This window comes from Lagopus muta, chromosome 12 (assembly GCF_023343835.1).
Source record: "Lagopus muta isolate bLagMut1 chromosome 12, bLagMut1 primary, whole genome shotgun sequence".
NCBI lineage: Eukaryota > Metazoa > Chordata > Aves > Galliformes > Phasianidae > Lagopus > Lagopus muta.
This window is the reverse complement of record NC_064444.1, coordinates 7041330-7060942: the sequence shown is the minus strand read 5'-3', so window position 1 is coordinate 7060942 and position 19613 is coordinate 7041330.

Here is a 19613-nt window from a genome sequence, read left to right as displayed (position 1 = left end):
TAGTACTGTGGTAAGTTGCTCTTGTGTCCAGTGAAGTGCTACTAGGTCCTGGTAATGGTCTTTTCTGTATTATCTGTTCTGACAATTCCAGAGGTCTTTTCAAGTCTGAATTAGAAGTGAACAGAATTATTCTGTTATGCTGTACTTCGCCACATGTGTGTTTATTAACATGCACTGCAAGTTTAAGTAATTTGTGGCTGACTTCTGATCGTCTCAGTTGCTCTTTGTGCCAGAAAGTCCTAGCAAAACATTTTTTCTTAGCAGCACTTGCAGTTGAGATAGCAGATCAAATAATACATTTGTCTGAAAAGTGAAACAATTCGTGCAATCTTAAAAGTATTTTAAGTTTTTTTTGTTGTTTCTGACCTATGGCTGTTTTTGTGATTGTCATTTTGCTTTCCAGCTTGAGGATAAAAATACCGACATCGTTGGTATTTTCAGGGGTTTTAATTTAAAAATATCAGTCGTACTAAAGTTATTACATCAGATGTCTTAATCTGAAGAGTCATTAGTTTCATCTAAAAAAGTAAGTGCCACTTTTCCTTTTATGAGCTAATTTAAATTGTGAAGGAGTGTGGTAGTCTGGTGTCAGCTTTGGCTGCGCTGTACTCTTTTTATTGCTGATAAAGCAGCTGACCTCCCTGAGCTGGAGGGAAGGATGTGCAGAAGTCTCCAAAGAAAGGCAGGAATGTAGCAAAGGAAAGATCAACGACTCAGTATAGTTCACTGAGCTGTTCTGTGACAGAGCAATTACATTTGCATATATAAGGACTTAGGAAGCATTAAGTACTTTGTAGTTCAAAAGTAACTTTAAGAAGTATTTCTAACAGTTAATATGAACTACTCTGAGGTAGCACATAGGCCTTTTCTTTTGCAGTCTGAGAAGTCGAAAGGACTGCTTTTCAAGGGCATTATCACTGTTGTTTAGTGTTCTTAGTTAAATATTGTTACTCGTCAAGACAGCTTGTATTCATTCTAATTTAGTTAATTAATCAAGACTTTTAATTTTGTAGTGACTTGACATCCAGTACTCAATAGTAAACATTCAGTAGTTTGAAAATGGAGATTTTCTGTTAAGGTTCTGTTTGTTTGTTTTCTCAAAAGTAACAAATATGGGGACGTTGAAAGATGAATCAAGGCTAATCCTAAGAGTACTAATAATAGTTGAGTAGCCTGTAGGAGGAGCCTTTCTTTGCATGCACTTTTATTGCTGTGACCGTGAAGCCCAAAAGCTGCATGCGATCTATATCCTTGATCCCACACTTGTGTTGGTAAAGTCAAGAACTTACAGTAAGTTTGGGACAGTCGGTTCTGGAGCAAGCACTCAGAGGCCAAGACAGCTATTCTGAAAAGATCTGTCTCAAGCATCCTGTAACAGTACCATACTATGCTTTGAATTTGCTATGTGATCTGATCGCTTTTGTTTCCGGACAAAAATCCAGCAAGGCCTTTAAAATAACTTGTCAACTATTCTGAGTTGGATAAATATTTGATGATTTGAAGTCCTGTGGGCATTGCAGTAATTATACAAATTGTGATGCCAATTGGTATCAATAAGGCCTTTGGAACAAATAGCATTATATACCTCTCTTCCAGAGAATAATAACAATATTAACGCAGTGCTGACACTTGGCAGCCTATGTTCACCTGGCAATTGGAATTGCAAAGAAGCATAGAAAGCACACATTTCTGGCTGTAGTTCTGCTTCTAGAGTGGGAAAAAGAATTTAGCATTTAATGATATGCAAAGTGTTGTTCCTGTTTGATTGTAGTATACTATACATGCCTTGGAGCATGACTTAAAGTAATTTAACAACTGGAATAACAGGCATTTGGGAAGAAACTAATTTCATATGAAAGCGGATCACAGACACTAGGCTTGTTCACAAAAATGTTACCTTGTCATGCTGCACGCAGTTGTTTATCTAGCTAGCAAGACGATGTGGGGGCAGCATCCTTCGGTTCAGACTGGATGAGATCCACTTGACAAAATAACATAATTAGCAAAATATTGCAGCTAACTTGCTTTACAAATCCATAGTAAAGGTGGATTAAGTGTGGTTTTTATTCTTAAAAATTTCACTGAGGAGATGAGTTTGGACTCAGCATAATTGAAAATTCCCAAATTATTTTAGTTTTTTTCTTCCAGGTGACAATAAAAGCAGTGTAGCAAGGTAAATGGCCTTATAAGGATAACCTGTATAGTATGGACTCTGCACTGCTTCGTGGCTGCCTGTTGCTGCCTGCTTTCTTGTTTTTATTAACTTGAAGAAGGATACATCTCACTTAATGAGAAGGGATTTTGGTTTTAGAGTCCATTTGTTTCTCAGCTGTTTTGCTGGTGGAGTTGTCAAATTGAATAATCATCAATAACTGTTGTCCACATATACTGGAAACAGTTGAATGTGTCAGTGTGTTCAAATAGTTGAAAGTGAATGTGGAAGTACAGGAGAAAAAATAAACAGGAGTAACAGCCTGTATTACTACCTCTCAATTTGTCATTCCCCTTGCCACAGCTGGATCTGCAGAGCTAATGGCTTATAGTTCAGCTCTCATGTCTTCATACTAGAATGGAGAATAGGGGCTGAGAAGCTCTGGGCTTTTTATTTATTTACTTATTGAATACTTAAATTCTTTCATTTATGGCCCTTCCTTCCACTCTCTTTCCAAAATAGTCTGACAGTTCATTTTATGCCAGTAAAAGTGAGGAGTACATTGGAAGTAGTGTGATGTTGTAAGAGAGCTTGGATGGAGATGACTGTTGAAACTGTTAGTGCTGTTCTTGCTCTTGCCATCAACGTGATTCAGGATTCTGCATTTGGGTGATTACCAAAACTGATTTATTTATTTATTTATTTATTTATTTACACCTGTGGCACTAATTAAGGCAGAACTGCAAACTTCCCTTTCAATAAATACCATGCATACATCCAAAATCTTAGTCTTCCATATTCATCAAGATTGTCACAAGAGCACTGTGAGATTTTTGAAGTACAACTCTGAGCTTAACCTTGTTTTTAAAATAGAAATTATTTGCACTTCTTTAGCAGCTTTTATTCAATAAATCAAATGTAATCTAGTGGTGAGGTAAGAAGGTGATACAGCTCTTCTTGCTGTGGAAAAAAAAATGGCATGGCAAAAATTGCAGAGTCCAGCCTCTTGAGGAACAACCTCAAACTTGTTCTACTTCTACCTTCTGATGCAGCCCTATCATATAAATAGCTCTGAGATACATATGTGTATGTCTTTGAATACATACAGGATAACAATATGAAATAAGATTTATAAAAAAGTATATATATATAACCTAGCCATTGAACAGTGAACTTTACAATTTCTTGATATGTTTAAACATGAGCTATACACCATGGATGTTGTATAATGCCTGCTGTATATAGAGATAACTACTGTTTAATAGGAAAAAAGTGTGATGACTGATACAGTAATGATGTGTTAATTCAATAGTCCTTTAAATGGAATCTTAGGAAGTTGCATCCCATTTCTGTGTCCTTGTGATGACTGTTGTTTCTTTCAGTGTGATGACTTTGTGTTGAGATGTTTTGCTTTTAAAAGCAAAACAAAACCTAAAAAGTTAGGAAATGCAGAATTAAGATGGGAAGTGGTATTTTTTGACGTTTCTGTGTTGCTTTTCATATTCTGGAGCAGTAAAAGACAGGTGTTATGTCCTATTCTGAATTTTGTTGCAGTTACCATTTTTTGGTGAATATTAATTAAGTTCTAAGTGACACCTCTCCCAAAACATTAGAATTCACTGGCATAATGAAATTCATAGTAGAGCATGCCAGTGCTCATTTGAGACCTGTTTATCATATTCCCTTCAGTTAAATAAAAAAAGATCATTTAGGAAATGTTTTAGGTGAAATTATATATTAGTCTTCTACTTATTCATGCTTAAAATTGAGTTCTATTCCAGCTGTGGTGGGCAATAAATTATGTATTTGGGGCGTAGGGGGGTCAGGTACGGTTTCCACTGTAGTTCTTGAAGATCATTGTGTATCAGTAAGTGATCCTTTTTTCTGCATTTTTAGTAACTAATCTCTGATCAAAGGAGTACAAAAACCTAAACATCAAAGGTGCTGCTTAAAGGTTTAAAAAACTCTGCCTTTCTCTCCATCAGAAAACACGGGTGCTACTTTTAAGGATACTGCATTTTATCTGTCTGGGGGAAAAATCTTCAGTGCTTAAACAATATCAGATCTACTGGTAATTTCATCTTTGTGTGTATTATATTAGCTTTTCCATTTCTTCAGCAAAGCCATCTGGATGATAGGCTGCAATAAAGGAGTGCATTGAATGTAATTACTGTAATTCAGACCCAAAAAAGTGTTCTTTCACCAAAAATTAACATTGTTAAAATTCTACTATGACTTTCAATTACTGAAAAATGCAGAAAAGTTGACTAGAATAAAGCGTATGAAAACAAGTAAAGCAGAGAAATCCATAAAAAGAATGGATTCCCTTTTGCTTATTCTTCCTCTATCACCCAAAGCATCAGGTTTCTATTTCTTCACTTTCTACAAGAGATTCTCACTTCTATTGTGCTTATTGGGATTTGAATTTATTCCCATTTAGTTTTCACCTCCCTGGTTTCTTCTCACCATGTGAGTGGTCCCTTTTCATAAGCATAAGGAAGAGTCATGATTACTTCCAACGTTTTCAAGTATTTTGGCTGCCTGTGGGTTTGTAGCTTTTTGGGGGCGGTACCCTTGTGCTACTTCTTTGTGCAGTAGTAAACTGCATGCAGGAGAACATTGCCTTAGACCAGAACTGCGACAGGTCACATAGAAAAATTATTAATTTAAGGAGGATAAAGTACTAATGATCAATAGATAGGGAGAGGATCTGCAGCCAGAAAATACTGATGAGGGGCCTGTGACAAATTGCAATCCAATTGTATCAGCTGTTGGCAAGAAACTTCTTCCTGTGCTTCTGAATGTAACCGTAGTTTGATCTGACTGCCAGGCATAGGGTTTTTAGGAGCACTATAGCATCCTCATAACAATCTATTGTAAAGGCACGTAATTCTGTATGAGGAGGCTGCATGGTTCTTTCCTTCTAACTGCTGCTGACATTAAAGGTGGTGTTAAACCCTCTGTTGATCTATATGGAACCTTAGCTGGACTAGCTCCAAATGCTTTTGAAAGTCCTGTTGGTTTTCCCTACAGTATGAGGATTTATCCACTCAATTTTAAAGGACAATTGCAATCTCTAAGGGATGCCATTGGTATTTTCAAATGAGGTACCTTTTAAAATGTAGAAACAGTGCTGAGAATAATTCCTAATAAAGTAAACGTTGAGTGCTAGCTTTCTGTTTTTGCTTGCAGAAAAATACAGTTTTGCCTGGGGTCGATAAGAGATTGAAAAAGTGTGGTTAATAATAAAAGCTGAAGTGGGAGTTACTTTAATAATGGGATGTCATGTGTAAGGCTATGAAATAAATAGTAATTATCGCATTTGAGAAACTACTCTGTTAGAATTTCTATTGCTCTTGACAGCTTCATCTGTACATCAAGCTCTTCTGGTTTATGCACTTTCTTGTTCTTAATGAGCAAACAAATGAAACAGGATTTCTTACCCTGATAGAAGGTGTTGATTTCAACAAAGCCTAAACAAAAATAGATAAAAGAGCCAGTACAGCAGACTGCAGGATTATTTTTTGTTGATTCATTTTCCTTTTACAAAAGAAGATGAAAAACACAGCAATAGTTTCATTATTTACATTTTCCCTCTGCCTTCCATATCGTTTATTTTTAAGGAGGTAGATCTTGCATTCTGTGGTTCAAAGCAGTATTATGAGCAGTAGTGAATTCAAAACAAACTGTAGATTTTACTAAGAAATAGTCATATCTTAGTTTATAGATCCAGAAATCCAATGTATCTAATTTAGAGGAAATTGAAAGAATGGTGTTTTGTTGCTCTCCTGTTGTCCTTCCAACCTTCCCATTGAGGATTCCAACCATATTGAGGAACATTTTTTGTGTACCATAGTATGTTGTTAAAACTATATTTTCAAGCACTCATCTGCAGTAAATACATCCCAGAAGATGTTTGTCCTGATCCTTTTTGATGACTTGTATCTAAATATCTATTTTATTAAATTCTGCGGGGTGTTGTTCTATGTATGTTGTTAGGAGGAATGCACATTGAGTCTTCCTAAGTAAAACGTGCTTTATCTTATCTAAAAGAGCTTTATCAGCAAGTCATAAGAACATGCTTCAAAATATACTTTGGTACTAAATATCACATACTTGGTTCCTTTAAGGAGTAAGATAAAACTGACCATTAGCTACTTATAGATGGTTTATCTTCTACACATTGCTTCTGAGCCTTAGAGAGTCATAGTTAGTATTTGTCAAGGAACAGGAAAGTAAGTCAAATCAAGCAAAGAAAGCAGCAGAAATTAAATTATTGAATCACACTGCGCAGCCCTTTGGCAGAGTTTTTTTATGCTTTTTGTGGTGTTCTGCTATATGGGGCAACGAGTTCCTGTAAATAAGTCTGTGGACATAGTATTGTTATGTGTAAAAGAGGATGCAGGATGCATACAGGTATGTATGTGTTAGCAAAATTGAATCACTACATCAGGTGTGATTGAGGATATGTGTTTTCAGTACAAGTTATGTGATGGGCAGTGTTTGTAAGCCTCTAACAAGGGCGGGAGTTGCTTTGGCAGCACTTAGGTAGCAGCAGTATTGCAGAAGCCTCCACTTCCTTGGTAATCCCATTACAGCCTGTGTCTGCTGCAGCAGAACCCCTCTGGGGATAAAGGTAGTATGAGCTAAACTCCTAGTGCAAACCTATATAGTGAGAAGTATTTTATTTAAACAGCCAAGGCCCAAGTGCCAGTGTAGCAGGGCTGTGGCTGTGTGCAGCTGTAATCCAGCTGTAGTACCCGGCTGTTTGCTTGTCATCATGATACTGGCCCTTGGCTCCTGGTTTAAATAAGGTGCAGTCAGATGTTTGCAGGCTTGGGAATGGTGCTTATGCCTCTCATGCTGAGGAGGGAGTCAGGACAAGGCAATACAGGTGGCATGAGCCTGAGAAACCCTAGTTACACATCATTGGTGTGGCAGTTGAGCAGTAAGTCTCTAGAGAGAAGCTATACCTGAAGCATGCAATCCAGTAGATAGAAGCTGAGGAATTTAAGTCCAGTTGTTCTTAACTACTCAGAGGGAAATTGGGTAATTGTGCCTCTATAGTGCCTGATCTTTAAGGCACCTCTGGTTTTCTGGTGGCCCTGTTGCACTTGTCCTGCACTGGTACAGTATGCTGCATGCAATTTGTTAGTTGTATTTCGAGCAGTTAAGAGTTTTCACCTACTTGATGCATGTGTAAATCATTGTCTTTATGACAGTCCTATTTGTGATTATGATGCAAAAGCACAACTATAGTCAAGAAGGTACAGATAACACAAAGAATAAAGAGATGTATGAGATTGATGGACTGCAGTAGTTTGGAAGAAATAATGTAGAATTGAAAAAACCACCCTAAATTGACTGATGTAATTGATTTTTTGTTATCCCTCCACTCCTGTAAGACAAAAATGAGAAAAACAAGGGGAAAAATTGGCTGTGTTTTTTAAAAGAGAATGAATGTTAGCGGATATTATGTGTGCTGTTCTGAGTACTGGATTTAGAAAATGTTCATGAAGGCAGAACTTTGAGCTAATGGTGGGGCCTATATCTTGTGCTCATTTTGTGCAGGTATACTGTTGTCCCCAAGTTATTGCACTTTAGCAGTTACTAAATCTCACCAAAATTTTCTACAAAAATGTAGTAAGTGTAGTGAAAGACAGTGCAGTAATGAGAAATATGTTGCCAATCTACATAAACCATATTACATAGATATGGATCTTGATGATCCATTCTGTTTGCATGTAAGCTTCTGTTTCAGCTCTTGTCTATAGTGAATTGGATCACAGAGTGGGGAAAATTACACCATTGGAAGTAACAAATGTAGCACTAAAAGTTAGGACAGGCTTACATTTGAGATATACACCTACAGCTAGCATTGATGCATCTGTATTTGGATATAAAAGTTATATTTGTGCTATAAAAGCCAAACACACACTTGCCTCAAAGTACAGATTTGTTCCAACAAAGATTAGCTGTCATCCTTAACTTACTGAATGCTCAGAGGTGATCTTTCTTCAAAACTCAAAAGCAAAGTAAGGTTTTGGTTCTTGTGTCACAGCGCTGTTCATTGTCTCGGAACAGCTACGTTCTCTGCAGAGGCCTCCACACTGTGAGGGCACACGATAAGCGTTGTTATCGTAATTGCACTGCATTGATAATTGCAGTGAGAAGACACTTGCTTTACAAGTATCTCCTTTCAGTTATTCCCAAAAAACGAAGACAACTTTCTGTAGCGTGCCTTTTTATTTTTGGTTAATGTCATAAGCGTTCTTTACTTCAGTCTTTTTAGAAAGAAAAAGCTCACCCTTATGTGGTGGTGCTACACAGTGCTGCAGTAAACTTTAGCAGCACTCAAACACACAGGAGTTGGTGTGTGTTTGAAGTAAGGGCTAGGTTTTGCTTTTAAAAATTAACATTCGTAGCTATAATTCTTATTTACCAGTGTCCTACTGTGATGAGAATAGCATTAACATACTACATAGCTTCAACTAAGCTAGATTTCCATTTTGTAATTGCATTTTTTATTTCCACATGAATTTTTCTGTCCCTCACTGTGAAAATGCTTTGTATTATACAGTAATGTTTTAAAAGCCTCAAACTGATCTGGATATGCAGGACATAATTTCTAGTCATTTTTATGTATATTAACACTAAATCATGTTTTTGATTTCCATAAATGACCCACATAACATGCCAAACTTCTTCCACGTTTTAAACAGTCCTAGGCTTTGATGAACAAAATTGATGGGTATGAGATGAACAAAATAATACAGATGACATATAATGTAAGGCTTGATCAAAAATTGTGAACTTGTCAGATGGTCTGTGGAAAATGGATTAAAGTTTGAAATATGGCTGAAATGCATGCTGGCCATTATTTGAAGCCTTTAATTTTTAACATTGATGCCGTTAGACAAGTGATAATCATAGGTTTTAATTTCTGCAGAATTGTGCAGGATTGTTAAATGCTTTATGTAATGTAATAGGAGAAAACCCTTGGAGAAAAGAACTTACATCCTTGTCATCATAGTTTGTCTAACTTGACAAATAGGTATTAATAGTTTAAATAAAATTGGAATTTTCCTAGTTTTGTGGTATATTTCAGAGTTCATTATATTTACACTGAAAAACAATCTATATTCAGTTCTGTGAACATGTTTTAGCTATATACAAACTGCAGTACTTTGAATGTTCTTCTATATTTTGTTCTGACTTCATAACAGTCTTGTTCCATCTTTGCTCAGCTGTTGAAATCTCTGGTGGATTTTTTTAGTACATCATAGGCTCTTTTTCTCTTGTCTTTTTCTGCTGGTTAATAATAAAACATAGTACATATTACAAATGTAACCTAGATTACTGTTTAGCTATGTATATTTTTTATACCCTTTAAGGTTCTGTGCTTTTTTGTTTTTGCAAAGAATAATAAAGCGCAAGTTAGTTTAGGAACAGTGTAGCTTAAAAAAAAAAGGGGGGGAACGGGGGACGACAAGGGCAAAACAAAGAAACAACCCAAACATAGATGTCTTTCATCACATTCTCTTCCAAAAAAGACCTGGTTTCATCAGGAGAAAGTTTTGTAGCTAACAGGCAATCTTACAAAACCATACTGCGTTCAGCAGGACTCACTGAACCACAGTGAGCATCCGATTTCCTAGCTGTTGGTGCAGCCCCCTTCTCATGGTGTGCGTTCTGCAGGCAGCTCTCCGTGAGGCAGTGTGGAGCTGAGGTCAGGGATCTTGCTCAGTGTTAGATTATTCTGGAGATGAAATCCCTAATGAAATCACAAAGTCAGTGGCATAGGACTGATTAGACCAAGTAGAAAAGCCAATTGGCAAAGCGCAGTGGAGAACCTGAGGTCCCCAGGGCATGCCTCTCTGCTCCCTTCTGGAGCAGCTGGATGAAATTGATATTCTCTGGGACTTAAAATATAAATTTTAATAAGTTACATGTAGGATTCCAAAAGTTTTCAAAGAGCTTTTAGTTAAATGTTGTTGTTTTTTTAAAAAAGTTTTCTACAAAATAGTGTTAGTTTTGGCCAGTTTGGTTCTACCTTATCTCAGAGCAGCTTGTTATATCTGCACAGACATAAGGATGCTTAACAAACACTACCAATCACACTTCCACGGACTTTAATTTGCTACTTGAGAATCTGACCCAGTATTCTAGCAGGTAAAACATGTTTAGCATTTTTTGGGTTGGACTAACTACATATAAGGATCGTGGTGTAGAGGCAGAAAATAACAGATTATATCTATTTGTAAGTTAAAAGCTAATGTTTTGCATTTTAACAGGGAAGGAAATGAACAGTGGCAGTAAAAACACATCTGCCGGAGCAGAGCCTAGTGGAAAAAGCTCTCTCTTGTTAGTGCAGTGACAGTATCCAGATGTCACACAGTTAGGGGCGCTTGCTGAAATCCTTTTGAAGTATGCATGTCTGTGTCCGTCAAAAGTGATAAATATTAGATAATAAAATACAGTCCTGGTAGGTGTACTATATAACCACTGTAGTTACTGACAAATTACAGTCAAATTGCCCACACTTTCAATCAAAACATTTGCTTCTATCTGTTTATTCCTGTTTTTACAGTACTTTTCCCTGGCCTGAATCTTTGAGGGTCTCTTGATCTGTGTTCTTTGTAGGTATTACCTATATCTAATATATACTACTGCATTGTTTCCAGGTGTTTTTCTGTGCTTTAGGCTGAAATTCTGCAAGTCTGAACTTGAAATGTACAGGACTTGAGATCTGGTTAACCACTGGGACTTTGGAGTGATTTTTTGTACATTTGAGCACTTGCTTGGTGCAGTGCTGCCTCACTGCAAACAAAGAAATAATATGCAACGAACACATTGTCATAAGCTGTGCTTAAGCATGAATGTTTGAGGTATCATTCTATGGTCTTTGTTTTCCTCAGTTACAGTGACTTTGAAATAAAGTCTTATGTTTTTGTGCTAACCAATCCAGCAACAACTTTACTCGCTTGAGCTTGGTGTATTGCCTCACCTAAAGCGCATGCACACAAAAAAGTAACATCCAACCATCTCAAGCTCATCTGCTTTGCAGTAGAGCATAAATGTTTAACTACTTACATTGTCCCCTCTTTTAGAAAGCTGGTGGGTGCTATTCCTAACTTCAAAATGCCTTGCTTTCTCTCTGCAACTTTAAAATTGTTTCCAACTCTTTCTGCTCTCCCCCCAAAAAGATGGGTGACAAAATATTATCATATTGCCATAGAATAAGAATGTTGTTTTCTATAAACCAGACTGCTGTCAAATATGACTTTGCCTATTTTCACTTTTGAAAGAATATTGAGATATTCTGTGAGTATCTGTTTGTAAGTAGAGACAGATCCAGTTCTGTATTTCAGGAAAATTAATAATTATGCTTTTAATTTTTGAATAAAAATTAAGTTGCAGAGTTCTTTGTTATATCAAAATCTACTGCTTCTATTTGCATCTGTACTGACCTCTGGGGTTGTTTTGTTCTGCTTCTCAAGGGATTGTCTCCAGTACTATTTTGGCTGAACTCCAGGTTTGGATGACAATTTCAAGGTTACTCTTTTTTTTTTTCTTTCGTTAAAGCAGAGATGGGGAGATCAATCCTAATCTACAGACTGAATCACAAATACTGAAGTGCCAAAGGCTTGACCCTCAGAAGTACTCAGAAGTGCTGAGTACTCTGTGCTCGTAGGCTACCATGTGGCATTCCAGCATCAAACTTAATGTTGTTATTCCCTGCTTTGCCCTGGGAACTGTTGTGGTCTTATTTTGCGTTCATACCAGAGGATTTTCTTCCAATTTGTATCATTAAGTAAAGTGGTTAGCAGTGTTGTTTAATTTCATTCTTGCAAGTAATATTCAATACTTACTGTATCTTTTTCTTTTTGCTTTGCTTTCCACAAGCCTTTTTTTGGACTTGCATCTTGTTTTCTGTGTTTTCTCAGAAATGTAAGAGAAGTAGGCCATGTGACTGGTTCAGTCAGCAGCATCTCTTTTATAGGAACTGACCTTTGGTCTTCAACAGACTTGAGACAAAGCTAAATAATGAAAGGCATGACTGTTTTAATGTTGTCAACAACTACAAAGAGAAACAGAAAAAACTTTGGTTTTCTCCATCACATCAGTTCTGAACATTTTTTTCCTAATGTTCTCTTAAATAAAGGTATCCCCTCATGCCCTATTGCTCCGTGACCTTTAGCAGTGCCGAAAGGAAGCTCAGTTCTGGTGACAGTAGGGAGATATCAACAGACTTCAGAGTCTGAGTGAAAACATCCAAGCACAGCCTTTCTCTGGAATGAATGCAATCCTATTTTTGTAGAAGAAAACATCATAACCTTTTAGTTTTCCTTTCACTCTTTTCTGGGTGACAGATGGACAAGACCAGAGAATGAAGTTGTCTATTCATACAACAGGTTTAGTGTGGGCAGTAGCACCAATTGCTTCCCATGTTAACCTGCCAGCATTTCTCAAACCTGACCTCAGGAGGCTGCTCCTGAGAATCTGTTTGGCCACCAGTCCAGAGTCCTCTCTACTGAGACTGCCAAGATGACTAATGTTCAGTGCCAGTGCAAAAGTGGTTATGTAAAGAGTGCTCTGCTAGCATTTGCGTTGATCGCAGAACTGCTGAGTTGTTCATAGCTTTCAGTCTCTAACAGCCGCCTCATTTCCTAGCCCCACCCACAGCCAATTCTTTCTGTTGTCTCCATCCTGCTGTGTTTATAACTACTACTACATGTCAGATGCTGTAGCTAAAATCTTGTAGCTGAACATCAGCCTGCTCTAGTGTACAGTTATTTTCAGTATTACTATTATAGTAAAACAAATTGACAAGAAAATGTGAAATTAGCTAGAAAGTTCTCTTTTATTTAACATGTATTTACTAAACACAGTAGACAATAACACAGTTTAAGAAAGATTACCAAAGATTAATCTTCCAAGTTATCTTTTTACCCATTGCTAAGTCATTTTCTCAGTGTTGCTGTCACAATCATCTACATTTATTGTGTGCGGAAGATACCACGTTCTGATTGAGCAGTTATTAATCATACAGTTAGCAGAACTGCTGCTTTTTCAGTGGTTTATTAAAAATAAAAAAAATAAAAAAAAAAAAAAAATTGGGGGCTCTTGCAGCAAGGGGACAGAAGAATGTGCATGTTCCCAAGGAGGATGACTGCTGTCTCTGATCCTGCTCATGGGGATTGTCATCTATGGGCTTGCAGAACTAATAGCAGTAAAGAATGTCCAGAACCATGCTAGGATAATATCCAATAATTTCCTGCAAGGGAAAACCCTAAAGGAATATTTAGGATGGCGTTTGATGATATTACTATTAATTTGAGTAATATGATATTTATACTAATTTAGAATCCTCAGCTTCTAAATGTTCTTAACCTCTGCTCTGAGCTCACACAAAACTGGTAAGTCAAAGTATCATTCTGGGCAAGAAAGAGCCATCAGTCAGCAGCACACGGTGTTTATCAGACATCACAGTTCCAGAAGTATCATTCATACATATACAGTAGAGAGTGCTCTGCAGCTTTTAATACCTCATCTAAAAGAAAGCCACAGTAAATCGCACTTTGCCTAGCTAAGGAGGAGGAAGAGAATCATGTGCTCTAAGATTTCTCGAGGATGACCACAATTTATGTCTGTTCAGACAGTGTTACTTGAGTTTATATTTGCTTATGGATCACTCTAGTTATTCCTTTAGGAAACAAAGCATTATACTGTCAGTCTTCAAAAATATGTATTGTTAACATTAGCTTTACTTTGCATTAAACATTTAAATTATATATGAGACAACTCAGTAAGGGTGTGCAGTGAACTGTGGTGTGGAGACTAAAAGTCTGTCTGAAAGCACTTTAACAGAAAGCTTTATGTGAAAACCATACACTCATCTAAACATGTCTGGGCTGAACTATAAAAAGCAAGTGGTAAATCCTATCTTGTTCCATGACAGTAGTTGCTGGCTTTTCAGAAGCGATCTTACAATATACTGAGCACTTGTAAGCCTCTACAGTGTAAGCAGTCTATATGTGCATTTGTGTACTCGTGCCCCTAGTTTTGGCAGTTACAAGGCTGGTGTTTGGGAGGAAAAAGCATGGGGCATGCTGCTGAGAATCTTCCACTTTAGCTCTAGTCAAAGGGAAAGGCAGAATTACTATAGGAAAGCATCTTCGATGCAATTTCCATCATTCTTTTCTGTACTGGCAGTATCTTCACTCTTTCTTCTCCAGCTTAACGAACGTAGAGGCTAGATATGGCAGTGGAGCCTTTTACACACTGTTGTGTATAGCTGAGACATATTCCCAGGTGAAATTTTAGTGGCATGATGATAAGCACTTGCCAGGGGTTTTTCATTCTCGGTTTAACTATGTTGGTTTGTACGTATGTTAAGGAAGACTTCTATACCTTGTATTTCCACAGTGATCCATTTTACCCATAGTAGATGCTGTATTCCTTATTTGTTCTACAGATTAGCCTTTTTAATCTTAAGTACCATGTAACTTGAATCTCTTGACAGTTGGAAACAGGTGCCTTATTTGTGAAAACTTTAAAGCAAAGCTAAACGACTCTTAAAAAAACAAATAGTGTCTCTAATGGAAGCCTACTTATTGTGTCTGCTGCTTCTTGAGTCTTAGTTTAATAAAGTAGTATAATATGGTGCTGCTCAAAAAAGATACTGCTCATTTTGGTAGGTATTCCAAGTAATGTCATGCTTTGTTTTCAGGAAGATACTGAAGTGAAGGCTCAGTGCTTGTTTGCTTTTTAACCCTGTTTTCCAGTTGTTCACTGAAAGGAAAAAAACAGCTGTAGCAGTGTGATGTGACTCTCAGCTATACGTACTGAAAGATGTCTACACATGTTTATATTTGCAGTACCATGCATGTTAATTAAAAGACTTTGTATCTCCAGTGCACTTGGAGCTGCCAGATTGAAACAAATTTTGCTTGGTTTTAGATGACAGTTGTCCAATGTGTAAACAAGAACCAGACTTAGTTCAGTGTTTGTTTTGGTAACTCGCAGAATACTCTTAGTAAAATTTAATTCCTATGATTCTTTAATATTCTGTACATTATTTGCACTGAATAATGGCAGTACTTCTGCCAGCATCCCTATGCATCTGTCTACCAGCAAATAACATTTCTGTAATTACAGTATGGATGATGACAGATATGTGAGTGGGAAATGGTGAGGGATAGTGGGAAGACAATTGTAGCAACAAAACACATAATCTACAGAAGACAAATCAAAAGAATATTACAAAAATAAACAGAATTTGTAGGGATGAAATCAGAAACAGCATTACTGTAGTAAACAGAAAAGAATGACTTAGCTGGAAAAAAGCAAAACAGCTGCATGGATAGGGCCTCATATTTGTGGGATTGTACATGAAGAGAATTTCCACTAAAAGACCATTACATTGTAGCCTTAGTGTGATAAATCTGTGATGTTGATGTGGTAGATCTGATCTGTTAGAGTTTGCAGTTGATTTTAATCAATGTTTCTGCAAATACATGTAGCGCATAGCTTTCAACTGGAAAACTGAGGCTACCTGGATATGCAGCATAGACAAGGCACAAAGAATAGTGTGCTCAAGAAATGCTGTATCGAAATTCTGTAAGTATAGGAAGACATCAAAAGTTATGGAGGTGTGCTAGAGAAAAAAATTCTTCCAGGACCTTTGGCTTGTCTGGTGTGAGTTGAATAATTGCCTGGTGTTTGCTTTGATTTTCACTGCAACTTCTTAGGTTTTGTCTTTGAAGAGCACTAGCAATTTCTGGAGAAATAAGCCGAGATAAACTAATGTAAGGAAAAGAACTTGTGACATGGGCACAAGGATACTGGAGTCAGTCGTTTCCTTGCAAAGCTCATGCCTTCCAGTTTTTGCAAACAGAACAACCCTTTCTGTATCTTTCAAGATGCTAACTTCACTGAAGGTCTCCTTATCATTTCCTACTGTTGCTTTTACACCAGCTATTTGTCTGCAGTAGTAAGGGAGAACTTACCCACGCAGAATAGAAGCTGGTGTTTGAATGCTGTCCTCCATATTCTTTTTGTAATGTTACATGGTAAGAGGAAGACTAGAAACTTAATGATGAGCTTTACATGTGTTATTTTAAGTCATTATTGTGGTTAGAGCCAACCTAGTCTTAGAAAAACGAGGCATTACTGGAGGGAAGAGGGAAGCTTGAAGATGCAACCCCTCACCAGCCCTTCCAGGCCAGCAGTTGAGGCTTGCAGAAGTAAAGGTTGTTCTGTCCTGAAAGCTGACCTTGAAGACACGTGGCTCCTTTCTTCTCTCCTATCCTATTGCATGGATATCAAAAAAAGAAAGCTCTGCTGCCTTTTGTTTCCATCTTAAAGGCGTTTTACTAAAGTAATAGATAAAAAAGAAATATGTTAAATAAAAACAACATTTATTAGAGGACATAATTTTAAATATTTTATGATATAATTAAGTCTTATTAATGTAATGGTCTTTATTCTTCAGCTAAAAAATTCACAAGGTTAATTTCCCTTTCATCTTTATTATGCAATGTTTGCCACAATTATTTGTTATATATTCTTATAAATATTAGATGAATATTAGAGGTTTTAATTTAAATAAAAATATGGGTCGCTTTTTACCAGTGTTACTCTGGTATTAAGCTAGAATTAGTGGAATTAACAAAACAGTGCATCAGGCCTTGCTATTTCTGAGTTCTGCCACAGCTGGCTTATTTGACTTGAGTAATTCATGAAATTCTGCCTTTTGCTTTTGTCTCTTTATTTAAATGGCCTGCAAAATAGCTGAGGGTCAACAAATAAAGGAAGTACTAGCCAAATTATTTTCATGGTGCTTCCTGTGGGAGACATTCTGAGACTGAAGTACTAGAAATATACTTATTTGCTCGATTTCACTATTACTTGGCAATAAAAACAACCTACCAATGATCTAAAATGACTGCAGAATACTTATTTCAGGAGGTATTTACTCGATTCCCTAAATTACTGGAATTAAAACTAGTTCTTTTCAGTAAAATGATTCTTTGTCTGTGTGCTCTTCTGCTTTTTTAGCTACTTACTGAAAAAGAAAAGTAATTCAGCATTAAGTCCTGGGGATTTAAATGATTTATTTTCTCCTTCATTAGTGATATTTGTTGCATATGCATCAGGAAATATTTTTTAGGGGAAATGGATGTTTTATTTTACCACAGCATTGCTACTTAATCTTTTTAAGATCAATTTGCCAAATTATGTTGTCAGTAGTTGTTGAAAAAAAATGACTTTATGGGCAATATGCTGACTTACCTTCATAATTCTATAAAGAAACAAAGCAAATTTCTGGAGGACTACTCTCAGAAGTAAGCATATACTTATAACCTCCCTGTATTCAAAATGAAGAAACATATATGGTATGGACTAGCAGTCAAATTTCAGCATGTGTTGTGATTACATTTGGGCTCAGGGTGTATGCAAAACTTCCTATCTGGGAGTTTCTTCAGCACCTGGCATGTGCTAGTTTTTTTTTTTTTACTTCTGCTTTTGTTAGTAATCACACCTGCCTTTAATTTCATGTAACTGCTCCCATTTGTTACCACCAAACAAACTTGTGGACCAATAATATGTGATTTCTACTCTAGTTAAGGAAGGTACATTTATCATGAGTTGGTCTGAACCTGGAGATCTCCTGTTCAGAACAGAAGGAGTAGTGCTGTCAATTTTTTAAAACCTGTCCAATTTACAGCAAGGAGATATCCTTGCCAGTGACTGTTTTTTTTTTTTTGTTTGTTTGTTTGTTTTTGCTGTTTCCTTTTGTTATTTTTTAGAAGTAGTAGCCATAGCAGGCACGTTCTGCTGCTGCTGTATTAACAGGTCATCCATGTATTTCTGCACTGCAAAGACGAGCTGAACGAAGTCTGTATTAACTTTATAAAAATCTGATGGAAATGAATGCAGTTCATTTTCCTAAACCACTCTCAAGATCCACGTAGTCACTACAAAGATATACATTAGGTCTTTACTTGTTCCAAAGTCTGAAAGTGACTTTACTGGTCTTGTTAATGGAATAAACGTAGTTGTTTTCATTACTACCACCATGCCTGGTTTCAGTGCTGGCCATAAGGTAAATTAAAACAGGCCACTAAGTGTGCCAAGCATACTGGCATGCTGTGTTGTTTAGCTTTCTATTGTATTAGTGTCATAGGAATGCCAAAACAGTGTTCGCAAACAGTTAACTATCCCTCATGCAATCCATAGAGAATTTGCAAAAAGAAGGCATTCAAAAGAGTCAACATGTTAAGCAAGGGAAGAGTCTGAGCTGTTGAACTGGAAACAATCCTGTTTGCTTTTCTCAGTCCCTCACTTAGAAACCACAGCCCTAGCTCAGACACGGGGATGATAACTCTCTGTCTATATAAAGTCCTACTGATTTCAGAACTTTCAAAAGGTTCAATTCCCTCACCAGGTAGCATATCTCTAATACATGCAAGCATTCTGTTTCTTCTGGGATCCACCCGTCCTTTTTACATCAGCTCTCAGAAGTCCATTAAAAATCTGTTTTATTTGGAGAGCTTAAGCTTGCTATTATCATGGAACTTTATGGTAAATCCTCCTTGAAAGTGAATAGTTGGCACTGAAGTCAGACCACAGTGAAATCAGAAAATACTTCTTGCATCAGTGGTTTCCCCCAGAATTAACTTGTACAGTAGAGAAAAGAGGGTACTTCATGTATTGTCTGTTTTTTTTTTTAAATACAGGGCAGCTATTTAGAAATACAGTTAGATAAGTGAAATTACCTTAGCAGGTACTTTCATACTTTTTCTCTCAAGTCCTCTTAACATCCTCTCTCCTCCTTTCCTCCTTGTCTTCTTTTAGTTGTCAGGCATCCTTCTCCCCTGTCCTGCTGATGTGGCAGTTACACAGCTAAAACTGCTTGGCTGCACACGTTGCCTCCTGCAGCGAGAAAAGCAGCACTGTGCAAAACTTCTGTCGCTGACAGGCGTGACACAGTTTGTCCAGCCAGGGAACTGCAACGTTTCCACCACGCACATCAGTGTAGCAGAAGGGCAGAGCAATGACACTGTTAGGAAGAGATGAGAACACGCAGAACTTGTAACACATTTCAGCAATTTTTGTTTGGATTGATATAGAATTACTTATGCTGAAAACTGGTGACCTGAAGTTCTCTCATTCTGGCCTTATTTAGCCACTTGCCAATGAAGAATGGGATATATGCATCTATAAAGAAGTACTTCAATTTCTCACAAATTAGTAGATATATTTTTAGTGGATAATTTGTTTGCCAAGAATAGCTAAAAATAATTTTCAGAGCTAGGATTATCAGTAGTGTCCAGCATTGGGGAAAAAAATATATATAGATGCATAATTGGGAGATTTGCATTAAATCTTGTTGTAGGGTCATGTTTTGCTGATGAATATGTTAATTTCCTGTTTTGATTCTGATAACATTGAA